Consider the following 13,572-nt stretch of genomic DNA (forward strand, 5'->3'; position numbering starts at 1 on the left):
AAAAAAACAAAAAAAAACCTCTGTGATGGCATTATTTTTTCTAGAAGGTGACTTTTCTTTGATTAACAAATATACTGCTTCTCGGGCAACGATTTCTCAATTACTCCCCAGACATTTTCTGACACAGCTGCCAGAGCTGGCAGAATTTGAGGTGGGTGAACTCTCCCCATTCCTGTCCTCGCTACTTACAGTAGCCCATGTTGAACTTGTCTCACTCTGCCCTCTTCTGATGTTTATGAAACCCATTTAGCACTTAATTACACATTGCCTAGAACCACTACCTGTATGAGGCAGAGCTCTTTCAGGCAAGAGTTAGGAGCCCAACTTAACCTACTTCAAAAAAAAAAAAAAAAAGAATGTATTGGCTCACTTAACAAAAGTCCAGGGGTTGTTGATATCAGGCACATCTAGATCTTGGGACTCAATTGATGTGGCCAGGATCCATCATTTCTCCTAAGCTGCTTCTCCTCCATGGTTTGACTTAACTCAGGCAGGCTCTTGCCATGTGTTAGCAAGATGGCCCCAGAAGAAAGATCCTTTTTCAAAAAAGTTCCAGACATGGAACTGATTAGTATTCATGGAAAGTTTAATATGTACCAGGCATGGTTTTAAGCACTTTGCCCTTATCATCTTACCTAAACTGTCTCACCATCCTATGGCTAGAAATTATTTTCCCTATTTCCTATCCAAGGAGCTGGAGCCATCAGAGAGCAGATAACTTGCCAAGTTCTTACACCTGGCAATTAGTGAAGCTAGGAATTGAACCCAGGTGGTCTTCTGCTTAACTACTATACTATATTTGAATCTACTTCATATTGGGTTGGCTTGGATTATATGCCCACCCCTGGGCCAATTACTGTGGCCATGGCTGGGATGCTCTGACTGGCCAGGCTTGGATCACTGTTTACTTGTATACTGAACGTAGGTTCAATTCCACCCAAAACAAGTGGACAGAGAGTGGAGGAGACATGTGTTTTCCCAGAGGAAAACCAGAAAGGAAAACAGATTCTGTGCAGAACAAATCGTGTAATGTCCACTACAGTGTCCATTGTTTCACATGCTTTGTGTGAAACAATAAGGGAAACATATAACCCAATATTAGGTACATATTGGATGTTGGTTGATGATTGATGACTATTCTTTTAGAGAGATGGATTTTGAGGTTAATTAAATGTTCTTTGTTTTTTTTTTTTTTGGATATGGAGTCTTAAAGTTCTGTTACCCAGGCTGGGGTGCAGTGGTGCAATCTTCTTAGTTCACTGTAGCTGTGACCTCCTGAGCTCAAGTGATCCTCATGCCTCAGCCTCCTGAGTAACTGGAATACAAGTCTGGGCCACCACATCTGGCTAATGGTTTTTTGTTTTGCTTTGTTTTTGCAGAGATGGGGTCTTGCTATGTTGATCTAGCTGTTCTCTGGTCTTGAACTCCTGACCTGAAGCGATTCTCCTGCCTTGGCTTCCCAAAGTGCTGAAGTTACAGGCATGAGGTGCCATGCCCATCAAGTGGCTCTTCTTGAACGTGTAATATGTTATGCTTCTGGCAAAAGAATTGGAGATAAAAAGTGTTAAGTCACCCTTGATTTCACAGTGGATCATTTTAGGGACCATGAGCTTGTTGCCCAGAATTCTGTAGGAACACTTCAAATGCCATATTTGTACATATATAAGTGACTATCTTAGTATGCAGTATGAGGTTTTCTAAAATGTCTATAAGCAAGCCAATATAGTGAACAATAACCTCACTCTGTTTCATTTAAGAAATTCATGGGAAAAGAGCTATGGAAGGTGGAGGGAGGAATTGTCGGGCAGTGAGGGGAAAGAGTTAAGGACCGTGGAATGAGCTCCCTGCCTGGGGTCAGGAGGAGGGCTGGGTAGTACAGGCTGGGATGGAGTGAGGGGGAGACTCTACAGTAGCCTAATACTGAAGTGGAACTTCATGTTCTGAAAGCAAATTGGCTGTGTGACTTGGTTTAGTCACTGGCTGCCAGAAGAACCATGATGAGTAATAGAGGTGGAAATATGACACACTGGCGCATGGAGGCCGACGGGAATGCCACCACTCCATTCACTCATGTTCCACCCAGCAAATGAAGTATCATGAGCACAGGCCAGAGGAACAGAATTCTCTAGTGTGAGTCAGGTACAGCTTTTTGAAGAGGTGCTCTTTAAACTGAGACTAAAGATGAGTAGGATTTTACTAAATGAATAGGATTTTACTGAATCCAGGAACTGGAAGGAAAAGAAAACAGTTCTCTATTCAAGCTAGTTAACTAATCAATTCAATATGTATTTACTGAATACACTACATGCTAGGCACTCTTCTAGGTGCAGGGGAGGCAGCAGTGAAGAAAGCGTACAAAGTCTCTGAACTCCTGTGTCTTCTATTCAAATGGAGAAGATGAACAAGAAACAGATAACACAAATAGAAGGTATGCCAAATGACAATAAGCACAATGTTGAAAAATAAATCAGATTAAGTAAGGAGAGTAGGGAGTGCTTGGGAAAGATAGTGTTATTTTGTGCAAGGTGGTTGGAAAAATTCTCCAGAAGGTGATAGTTGAGCAGAGACCCAAAGGAGGTGAGAGAGTGAACCATGAGCCTGTCCTAGGGAAGAGTATTCCAGGCAGAGGGAGCAGCCAGAGGAAAGATCCTGAGGTGGGACATGATGGTGTTTGAGAAACACACCCATGGGAGCTGAGTGAGCAAGAGGAAGAGTGGTGGGTGGTACAATAAGTGATTTTAATGGGAAAAGAATTGGGGGCCAGAGGATGCATGATCCTAGACACAACCTGAATGCCTTTGGCTTTCATTTTGAATGAGATGAGAAGCCAGTGGAAGATTTTGAGCAGGTGGGCTACAGACGCGACCTGTCGCATATTAAAATATAAAGGATTGGTTTGTTTGCCATGTTGAAAAGTTACTATAGAGGGGCAGGGATGGAAGCTGGGAGACAGTTTGGAGGCTACAGCAGTAACCCAGCAAATGAGCATGGTGGCTTGGGTCATGATGGTGGCAGTGAGTTGGTGACAGGTGATTAGATCCTGGTTGTGTTTTGAAGGCAGAGCCAGCTGGATGTGCTGAAACAAGCTGTAAGAGAAAGAGAAAGGAGTCAAGAGTGGCTCCGAGAAATGACCTGAAGAAATGGAAGGAAGACGGTTGTCATTTGCTGAAGTGGGAAAGGCTGTGGGAAGAACAAGTTTGAGAGGGAAGATCAAATCAATTTTGAATATGTAATTTCAAGACGCCTGTTAGACACCCAAGTGATTGGTTTCTGGGCTGCCTGCCAGTTCAGAAAATCTGTGGATTTTGGGAAGACAAAAACAGTGCTTTTTACCACCTCTGACTCTGGCACTTAAGAAACTGACATACATTAGGAACTTAACAAATTTTGTCCAGGGCTTGCATGAATGAATAATGGGAGATAAGATTGGAAAGGAAACACAGTGCCAGAACATGAGGGGCCTTTATTGGATGGGGAATGAGGAACATTGAGGTTTTCCAGTAAGACAGTAACATGGTCAGTGCTGAGACAGAGGAAGACAGGGGAAGACTTACCTGGTAGGTGTCCCATCCTGCCTCCAGCCCATTCGGAAACCTGCCACCACCAAAGAGCTGCACTCTCAGAACCTTCCTTTTACTTCCCAACTTTCTTTTCTTTTTTTATTTTTTATTTTTGAGATGGAGTTTTGCTCTTGTTGCCCAGGCTGGAGTGCAGTGGTGCTATCCTGGCTCACTGCAACCTCCGCCTCCTGGGTTCAAGTGATTCTCCTGCCTCATCCTCCCGGGTAGCTGGGATTACAGACATGCACCTCCACGCCCGGCTAATTTTGTATTTTTAGTAGAGAAGGGATTTCTCCATGTTGGTCAGGCTGGTCTCAAACTCCTGACTTCAGGTTATCCACCCACCTTGGCCTCCCAAAGTGTTGGGATTATAGACGTGAGACACTGCGCCCGGCCTACTCCTGAACTTTCTGTTGTTTTGACAGGCAGAAACCTGACAACACACTTGTAACTCTATAGCCCTTTAGACTTGGTGTTCAGGCCAGGCTTCCCCTGAACTTGAATCTTGACTTCCTTTAGCAGATAAGTTTATTCCAGCTGTACCCAAGTTGCAGCCCTGTGGAATCCAAGCCTTGGTTCTGGCTGCTTAGCCAGGCCGCTGCTTGACCTGAGATGGCATCCAGATGTGTGGATGTGTGGACAGACAGGACAGGAAGGAGAAGGGAGGAAAGGAGAGGCCAGCTGCAGAGGTCACAGGGCCACAGACCCTGCCAGGCTGGCAGGAATCTCCAGAAGACAGTACAGACTTCTTACAAAAGGAAGGAAAGCAAGTATACTGACATTGATTTGTTCCATTTATTTTGAGTATTATACATGATCATAAACTTTTATTACATGATAAATTTTGCACTGAACATTATTTCAGTTGATTCTTCATGAACTCTAAACCCTTTACAATTTTTCTTCACGTGGACTTTTCTTCCCAGTAGGATTCTCACAGATAATTTTTCACAATCAGCTCTTTTTCATTTGTTCTGTGTGATGTTATCTTGAATAATAAATAGCCACACGGACTCAAGAAAAGTACATTTTGAAGATAATATTTCATTGTTTCTTTGCTTTGTTAAAAAAAAAAAAGACAACTCACAGAACAAACAAAAAACTCGTTTTAAACCTATAACCTTGTTTGTTAGTAAAAATAATCTGAAAACAATAGTTTATATGACCCAGTAGAGAGATTGCTTTACACTTTTCTTAATACAGTATTCATTCATTTGTCATCTATTTCAATTTTTGTCTTTGTGGTTATTTTTACCTTCCCTCTTTTAAGTTTCACCTCAACTCTTGGCAGCTGGGTCAATCAGCAAAAAAATCTGCAGATGGGATCGGTGGGCAGCAGGTCTTAAGAAATCCACACAGGTTTGATAATGCTTTAGAAATAATCTAGAGCTGGGCAGGCATGGTGGCTCACACCTGTGTCTGTGATCCCAGCACTTTTGGAGGCTGAGGTTGGTGGATCACCTGAGGTCAGGAGTTCGAGACCAGCCTGACCAATGTGGTAAAACCCTGTGTCTACTAAAAATACGAAAATTAGCTGGGCATGGTGGTGGGCGCCTGTAATCCCAGCTACTCGGGAGGCTGAGGCAGGAGAATTGCTTGAACCCAGTAGGCAGAGGTTGCAGTGAGCTGAGATCACACTACTGCACTCTAGCCTGGGTGACAGAGTGAGACTTCATTTTTTTTTTTTTTTAAAGAAATAATTTAGAGCAGAGCCATGCTCTGCTGTGCATGTGGTCTCCATAAGGGGCCCTCAGAGGTCCTGATTCAGCCTGGGTCTCCAGGTCTGGACATCTGTACTTTAAGACCCTCTGATGTAATTATTCTGTATATCTGTGTCTGAGAAGTACAGAGCTCAGATTTAATTTTAATTTTTTTTATCAGACCTTGCTTTGTTTTCAACTATTTCATTTTTTCTGTCTCCACAGCTGATGTTATTATTTTATTGCCTTCATCTGGCCTAGCACTTTTAACCATAGTTTTAACCTTCCATGTGTGTGGGGAGGCTATGTGAATGTGTGTATGTGTCTAGGATTAATCCTGGCCTAAATAGTAGAGATTTAAGTGCAGGCAATATTAAATATATCAAACAACGGGTAGGTGGTGGCAGCGTAGGGTAGAGGCTGCAGTCGCAACACAGCGCCACACGGGGCAACTCCAGGGAAAGGCTGATGGGCAGTCACAACTTGGGGTGGTGATGGGGGACAGACAGCTGACCAGCATTTGCCGACAGGGAGGCCAGTGCTCCCTGTATACTGAGTTGAAGTACTGGGAAGAGGCTGTTGGCTATTAGACAGTGGCTGTCGGGGGAGTGGCCTAGGTGTTTGCATGTGGTTGAAACAGAGCGAGGGGAAGGGGCCACCTGTTGAGGGTGGACGAGAGGGAAGGGGGAGCTACAAGAAGCAGCTTATTGCCACCAGGATGGTACTGTTCCAATATACTAACTAGAATATTCCAGCTGAATCTCAGTCCAGAATTTAAAGAAATTCATCCCAGCACCCTGGGGCTCGGAATACATCTTTCTCGTTACTACCATTCTGTCCCCAACCTTCTGTCCCAGTTCTGAAGCCTTAATTTTTGTCCTTCAGTTCTTGCTTGATAATTTTCCCACAGTTTGATTCCCCTAGGACTGAGGCTTGCCTTGTTCTTCCCAGGCCTAATTGTGGATGCTGGATCCAGCCACCCAGCTCCTGAGCTACACGTAGCAGCTGGAGCTCAACTGCTGGCAGGTCTTCCTGAGGCTGACTTCTGCCCAGTTTCCTGCCAGCTCCTCCACCTGTCTTTTTACCCTGGCAGGTCCTGCTCCTCCAACTCTGGCCTCATCCCCTGCAGATAATGAGGATTTGCCCAGCCAGATTCAGGCTGCTAAAACAAGAAGAAAAGAGAGTGAAAAGAGAAAAATCACATTCCCTCTCTTCCCTTAGAAAAATCTGAGTTAAAATTTTAAATCTCAAGACAGAATGCAGTCTTGAGGCCAATAGTCCAGAGAAGGTGTGCTAATTCCGTCATCAGTCAGCATATCATAGAGAGAATAAAGATAATACCAGTGGATTATCCAAATAATCCATTTAGTTTATTCCTCTTATTATTACCAAAGGTAGAAACTACTGGACTCAATAGAAAATTAACCAGAGGAGGATATGCAGTCATCCTTTGGTATCTGAAGGGAATTGGTTTCAAGACCTTCCTTGGATATTAAAATCTGAAGATACTCAAGTCCCTAATATAAAATAATATAACCTATGCAAAACACATCTTCCTGTACACTTCAAATCATCTGTAGATTACTTATAATACCTACTACAATATAAATAAATGCTATGTAAGTAGTTGTTATGCTATATTGTTTAGGGAATAATGACAAGAAAAAGGCTTGTACATGTTCAGGACAGACATAATTCTTTTCAAATGTTTTGGATTTGTAGTTCGTTGAACCTATGGATGCAGAAACCACAGATATGGAAGGCTGATCATAATTAACAGGTGATGATCATAGTTCATTGGAACACTTTAGATAAAAAAGAAAACTTGCTTCCAAACAAGAATGTGAGATGTAGATCACATCACCTCCTCCCACCCCCCCCCCCCCCCCCCCCCCCCCCCCCCCCCACACACGGTTGAAATACAAGTGCAAACATTCAAACTGGCCCCTATATGGCATTAAAAGTAAGACTGCTGGTGTAAAGTATTACTGTTAATGTTAAGATGGGTCCCCTCCCACCTCTTCACCTAGATAACTCCTGTTCATACAGGAGACAGCCCCAGGAGTAAACTTGTTTTAGGACCTCATCTAGAAACTTCATATTTTTCCATTTAAACCACATAATCTGAACCTCTTGCCTCCTCACACACCCTGTCCCAGCCATAGAGATTTTCCTTTGGTCTTCTCTTTCCCCGGGACTTTTGCACATGCTTCTCTCCATCTCAGAATAATTCCCCCTCTACCCTTTCTGGACTGGCTTCTCTTCAGAGAGACACTTCTTGGCCACTCTTGCTAAGGGAGTTTGCTCCTTATTATTCTCTATTTCAATGATCTTTGTGTGTCTTTCAAAGCACTTACCAAAATTTACAGCTGTTTTGTTTGCTTATTTGTATTTTGTCTAAACTCCCAAAGTTCTGTGCATCATTAGAACAAGGACCACATGTTCCTTGTTCCTCCTTGCGTCCTCAACATTGAGTACAATGGGTGACACATTTTGGATACTCAATAAGTATTTGTTGAACAAATGAATGAAAATTGCTACAAATGTCTGTCTTACATAGTAATAGAATGTAGAAGTCAAAATAAATAGAAATACATATTAAAGTAAAATATTAATTTATATCAACAAATATTTATAGACAACCTACAAAACCAACCCTTTCCACCTCTGTGCCATTCCCTGTATATTTTCCCTTTGGGATTCTTTGACATGTTGTCTTTTTTTTTTTTTTGAGATGGGGTCTCACTCTGTCACCCAGACTGGAGTGCAGTGGCGCAATCTTGGCTCACTGCAACCTCTGCCTCCTGGGCTCGAGCCATTCTCCTGCCTCAGCCTCCGCAGTAACTGGGATTACAGGCGTGCTCCACCACACCCGGCTAATTTATGCATTTTTAGTAGAGATGGGGTTGACATGTCATCTTATTGAGTTGTTTTTGCATTTGCATGTTTTCTTCTCCTATCAGAACTTAAGAATTTAAGCCCCTTGAAGTAAAAAACTTAATTATAATGTCTTTGTGCCCCTTTTTCTCGGTACAGTGACCGGCATGTGATAGTACAAATATTCTTTTGAATGAAGAGATTGTATGGGAGAGAGATACAAAGAATTGTAATTTGTGGTCTGTGTATGAGAGGAGTTTGTTTACCAGCTAGATGAGGGGACAAGGTAAAAAGACATTAGAAGTAAAATGACATTCAAAATGTAAAAAGCCTCCAGAGACCAATATAATCATGTTCCTAGACTGTTCTTTACTAATTACAAATATTCAGTTACTTGGCATTTCAGGAAAGTAAGCGACTCTTTCAAACTGGGTAATTGGGAAGAATTTCCAAGGAGAAGCGAGGATTGAAGTTTATTCTTAGGGAAGGAGTAGGATTTGGATGATGTCGATAGAATCCACCTTTGACTGTTTGCCACTAATGAGCTCTGTTTCTGTAATGTATTGATTTCTTTCCAAAATGGAAACCATCTAAAAGTCTATAGATTTCTTAAACCGATAGGTAGCATTTTAATTGGTAGCATTATCAAATTAAGGAAGAAAATGAAAAAAAAAGAAAGTAATTTAGTAAGTGAATGCTTGAAATAACTTTGTGATTTATTGCCCTCTGCATATGAAGGGATTAATGCATGGAATTTTACAAGATTAAAAAGACTACCATCTTTCAATCTCATGGGAATGAAGAAAGGCATTGCTTTGGGTTTTGATTATTCCACCTTTACAAACTTACTTCTGAAAAGTTCAAATTTTAAGTCCATTTGGGCTATGAGGATAGAGTTATCTCTAAGAACTAAATCCTTGGGATACATAGAGGTCTCATTTCTTAGGGTGCAATGACAAATGGCTATCTGTGTTTACATGAGTGAGAACATGCACACTGGGAAATTCTGCCTCTGCAGATTGAGAGGACTGAGTGAAGCAATTTCTCTGCCAGAACCCTGCCAGATTTAGGTCACTGAAGTTGTTCAACAAATTGAAAAAGTAAATAACATCACAATCTCAACTGTTCAATTCAGAAATTATATCTGAAATTAGCCTATCTTCAAAGAAAAGAAAAGATAGGTTGCTAAGGCAAGGATCTGTTTTTCTTTGAGATTAATATATGTTTGCAGGATGTACCATGAGGGAATACTTGGGATCAAAAAGTTCGCTGGAGCTGATTTAGGGGAGCGACGTGATGTCACTTGGCTTGGGTTAGGGGTAAACAAAACCAAGTTGGGTGGGCTATGCAGCAGAGGGTAGAGAGTTCTGCCATCTGATGCCCTTGTTTTGAAGTTATCTAGAGGCTCTCTGGCCTTCTCTGTGCAGAGCCCATAATTTTCGCCTAATATAGTTCCCCAGGCATTATTTAATGGTCAAATGGTGTTCAAGCCAGGGCTCATTTATCAGTTGCTAAGTCACTGCAAATTGCAAAGGGAAAAGAAAACACAGCTCAGTAGAAAGACTTAAGGAACAGGTAAGGGTGTTATTTGCTGAGTGCAGATGAATAACTTGCTGAATTAAAAACATGTATTCATGAGAAGCATGCCGGAAATGTGCCACATCAAGACCCCAATTTGTACTATGCCATGTTTTGATTTACGGAGCAACTAATTTGACATGTCTATGGAAAGAAAGTGTTGATTCTTTCACTCATGAAACCTACATGAACTTCCAGAACTCTCAAATCCCCAGATAAACAAAGGAGTGTCTTGTATTATTTTCTCAGTTGGAGTCTGTTTAGAATAAAACTGAGCTATTTTCCCAGTGGCTAAAAAACAGTCACTGAACATTATTCAAACAAGGAAGAACACGTAGTCTCCTCAACTTAAATCTATTAACATCTATATTTTCTTAAGAACTTAGTTTATATTTAGACCTATTTATCATTAAAAAAAATCTTTAGGTAAATAAGACCAGTGAAGATTGTCTGCCCATTAAGCATGTCCTTATAGTGTTTTGAAATAATTTGTATAAAGGAGTGAACTTCATACATTCAATTTTAATGGCATAAATATATCTGATTTTAAGTAATCATTTCTTGTTGTTCTGGGCAAGTATCCTAGTTCCTGTTTCCTTTGGTCCTCTCAAGTTTTTTTTAATGTTGAAAATTTATTTTAAAAAATATAGTGTATTGTTTTGTCTCAGCATGTCTATGCCCAGTTAAATAGGTTTTCATCAAAGGATGTTGGGAGCTGTTGTCTGAAGTGATGTCAAATTAAGTTCAAAAACATCAGCTTCAATACTGTAGCTGGGTTTTTTTTTGTAGGCAAAAAAGATGGTAAATGTATCAATTTCTTTCTCTTTCATCTATTTTGATATATGTATAGGTAGAGTGTGGTTTTAGTTCAGAAAAAATAAAGTAACCATTCAGATTAGGAAGTGTGGTCCTATGCTTTGTCTGATTCTAAAGGATGTTGAGTCTTCTCAGTTAAACATCTTGACCACTGAATTTATATCGAATGTATGTAAAACCAAGGGCTGGGCCATGCACACTGGCTCATGCCTATAATCCCAGCACTTTGGGAGACTGAGGTGGGCATATCCCCTGAGGTCAGGAGTTTGAGACCAGCCTGGCCAACAGGGTGAAACCCTGTCTCTACTAAAAATATGAAAATTAGCTGGGTGTGTACTTGGGAGGCTGAGGCAGGAGAATCACTTGAACCTGGGAGGTGGAGGTTGCAGTGAGCCAAGATTGCGCCACTGCAATGCAGCCCAGGCAACAGTGTGAGACTCCATCTAAACAAACAAACAAACAAACAAACAAAAAATTAGCTGGGTGTGGTGGCACATACCTGTAATCCCAGGTACTTGGGAGGCTGAGGCACAAGAATCGCTTGAACCTGGGAGATGGAGATTGTAGTGAGTTGAGATTGTGCCACTGCAGTCCAACCTGGGTGATACAGTGAGACTGTCTCAAAAAAAAAAAAAAAAAAAAAAAAAAAAAAAAAAAAAAAAAAAAAAAGAAGAAAAAAAGAAAAGAAAACCAAGAGCTGATAGCTACCAGTGATGATAACTTCCATTTGTTAAGTGCTCAGATGGTTTATGTATGTTTCATGAATCCTCACATGTGGCTCTGTGAAGGAAGATGCTGTCTTACTCTGTTTTGTATGAGTGGCCTGAGGCTTTGAAAGGCTAAGAAGCTTTCTCAAGGTAGTGAAGCTGAGGTTAGAACCCCATTTTCTTTACCTCTAAGTCACAGCTCTTGTCGTTACTGTGGTTCTTGAACTTTCATGAACCAGTAAAACTTCAAAAGCAAAACAAAACAGAAAATAATTTTTTACATGTTCAAATAAAAAAAATAAAAGGAACTATCATTATCTACTCAACATAATTTTATGAAAGAAATTTAATGTTAATATAATAATTTTATTATATTTTAAAATGCTAGCATGTAACATTGTTTTGCAGTACTTGGTGATTTTGGAAGGCCAGAAGTCCATGAACGTGTTTGATTCCTAACTTGGAGGAAATGCTTGCTTTGAGCATGTGTGTAGCTAGGGTTACATCACATCTTAGAACAAAGAACAGTTCTTCCTGGGAACAGCTGGTAAACTTACACCAACATACTTATATAAACACTGTGTTGACCTTATCTTCCTCGTTTTGTCGAAGACGAGTGAAAATTTTCCTATAGACCAGCACAGGTCTGAAGACAAACCTTTTGATACCATGTAGAACAAAACTGTTTTCCTCATGTATGTTTTTTAGAGATAGGGAGACAGATAGGTAGGTATAGATTGCAATGTTCAGTTTCACTTTCTAGACCTGTAATGTAAAACATGGCTCCTCCCCATGCCTATGGGGACTGCAGTAGTCCCTTGGTATCTGCCACGAGATATGTTATCAGAAAACACAGGCTTTTCCCTATTCTTTAAGGCAATGGACTGAATTGGGTTTTCCTTTCTGCTTTATTGTTTTCACATGTTTGCCAACTCTCAACTGACCATTTTCTTTCACTGATAAATTTGAAGGAAATTATAGTCCCTGCACATAGAAGGCCAGAAGTGTTCCCTCAAGCCTCTAGATAACAAAAAGGGACTGTTTCTTTCATCTCTCAGATCAACTAAAAAATTGAAAACAGGGCCGACTCCATCAATAGGAGCTGGAATGATAACTCCATGGCTAAGAACAACCACCGTTAATGTAAAAGATTAGTTTCCAAAGCTTATATGAAAATGAGGAACAGTTTTCCTCAGTGTCATTGTTAACTTGATTTAATGACAATGTTACTTACATAAGTGCAAACATAAAACTAGGTATAAAGCTGATGCTTATAGCTCTTCTGATTATAGAACTGAAACAAATTTACAAACGGAAGAATAAAACTCTAAAACCAGTAAAACTCAAATTAACAACATAAATTTGGTGTGACAGATGAAGTTTTGAGAAAATTAAACGGCTACTCGCAGTGTGAATGTATTACTGGCTGTCATGGTACAGGTTTTGGAATTTGGCATGCTTATGCTGTTGCACGACGCATTGGAGTGGCCTCAATTTCTCCACCATTTCTCCATTTGAACTACAGAGATACTTGGCACCTAAACCTCCTTTGCTTTCATTTGGCATAAAGTCATCTTTTATTTCACAAATCTACCTTTGTTTTTCTCTCATTTGCTTATGTCAATTAAAATTCTCACGCCTGTAATCCCAGCACTTTGGGAGGCCGAGGCAGGTGGATCAACTGAGGTCAGGAGTTCGAGATCAGCTTGGCCAACCTGGTGAAACCTCACCTCTCTCTACTAAAAATACAAAAATAAACTGGACGTGGTGGCACGTGCTTGTAGTCTCAGCTACTTGGGAGGCTGAGGCAGGAGAATTGCTTGAAGCTGGGAGGTGGAGGTTGCAGTGAGCTGAGATCGTGCCACTGCACTCCAGCCTGGGTGACAGAGCAAGAGTTTGTCTAAAAAAACCTACTTGACAATAAAGTGATCTTGAAGACAAACACAAAAACAATGAAATAAAGTAGTTAAAAAAATTCATTACAAGGTTCATTCCCTTTTTCAGTCTTCCCTGCTGCCGGATCCTAGAGAAACTGGAAGGGGCTGTATCTGCTTTATGTTTGTATCTCCAACACCTACAACAATACTCCAGCACACAGAAGACCCTAAATCGTATTTGTTGAATGAATGAATAGATGAATACAAGCCTTGATAGAAGGAAGTAATGGTCTGGTACAGAAGGGGATGTGAACTCATATGGAGGTAAAGAGAGTCAATAAGCAATGCCACCACAGCAGCAGAATAGTGGAAGATAATTTGAAAAAAAATGGAGAGATATTTCTTTAGCTACATGTGGAATTTACCAATATGCTACTGAGGAAGGATTGACAGAGAA

This window comes from Rhinopithecus bieti, unplaced genomic scaffold (assembly GCF_001698545.2).
Source record: "Rhinopithecus bieti isolate Rb0 unplaced genomic scaffold, ASM169854v2 scaffold_23918, whole genome shotgun sequence".
In the NCBI taxonomy this organism is placed as follows: domain Eukaryota; kingdom Metazoa; phylum Chordata; class Mammalia; order Primates; family Cercopithecidae; genus Rhinopithecus; species Rhinopithecus bieti.